Source organism: Triticum dicoccoides, chromosome 2A, assembly GCF_002162155.2.
Source record: "Triticum dicoccoides isolate Atlit2015 ecotype Zavitan chromosome 2A, WEW_v2.0, whole genome shotgun sequence".
Classification (NCBI taxonomy): Eukaryota; Viridiplantae; Streptophyta; class Magnoliopsida; order Poales; family Poaceae; genus Triticum; species Triticum dicoccoides.
The window spans coordinates 785,972,386-785,973,545 of record NC_041382.1 but is presented as its reverse complement, the minus strand read 5'-3'; the positions used below and the strand labels follow the sequence as shown (position 1 = coordinate 785,973,545).

General features: G+C 54.7%; 1 pseudogene; it reads left to right on the top strand.

Moving 5' to 3' along the window:
- The window catches only part of LOC119358492, a 1,355-nt pseudogene extending 680 nt beyond the window's left edge, over positions 1-675 (top strand).
- Positions 676-1,160: the final 485 nt, after the last annotated feature.

Below are 1,160 nucleotides of genomic sequence, written 5' to 3'. Positions count from 1 at the left end.
CTCCAGCCTCCTCGACCTCCACAACCCCAGTGACCTCGCGGTGGTTCCTCGGCCCGCCCTCCCCCTCCGCGACCCCCGCCGCCACCGCCTCCTCCAACCCCAGCAACCAGTTCGACGTCCACCTTGGAGGCCTCCTCTCCGGCGGCACCACAATCCAGATTGTCCTCGAGGGCTCCTCCTTCCCCGGTGGATTCGTCTCCTCACCCGCCCCCGGCGCCGGCGGGGTCAGCCTCGTCGACTACTTCATGGGATCCGGCCTCAAGCAGCTCATCCAGCAGCTCGCTGAGAACGACCCTAGCCGCTATGGCACCCTGCCCACCGCCAAGGCTGCGGTTGCCGCACTCCCTAATGTCGCCGTCGATGGGGGCGCCCAGCACGTCTTCCACAAGGACTGCATCCTGCCATGGCTTGACCTCCACAGCTCCTGCCTTGTCTGCCGCCATCTATGACCACCAGCGCCAGGCAGCTGCCGCTGCGGTAGCGGCACCTGCGTCCCCGGATGGCAGCCCTTTGCCTAGGGTCATGTTGAGGAGGTTCAGGATCTCGTTGCCGTGGCTTCTCAGGGCCGCTTTTGGAGCTCAGCAGGCGGAGAGCAGCGACCAGGACACTGCTGGCTATGGCGACTACAAAAATGATGGGAATGCAAGCGGTCGCTCATATGATGATCTCGATTGAGCCGCTTGCAAGGATGAGGGAAATAGGGGGATAAGGATGTATAACCTTTCGCCTCGCACTTGTTACCGCCTTTACATATTTATTATTTCATTATAAGGGTTGCTTGCGTGAGTCGATTGCCACCGCACGTGCCACCGGGTTGACATAGAACCTACATTGTATGGCTTTCCATTATTACCAAGTACTCCAATATCTTGATTTAGGGTTTAGTATTTACGTTATCTATCTTGCAATGCAATAATGACTGATGTGCTAAAGAGTGGTGATTGTTGTTGGGAGCTGTCAATTCGTTTTTTCTATGGGCCATACTTGCACCATAAGAAAATGTTCTATTAATTAGGTGCTCAGCCTGCAGTTGAGGTTTTCATTTTTTTGTCTTGGTTGGTTGATGCCACTTGGAACACGGCTAGTTGGATTGTAGGAAAATGTTCTATTAATTAAGCATTCAGCCTCCTGTTCAGGTTTTCACTTATTTGTCTGCGCTG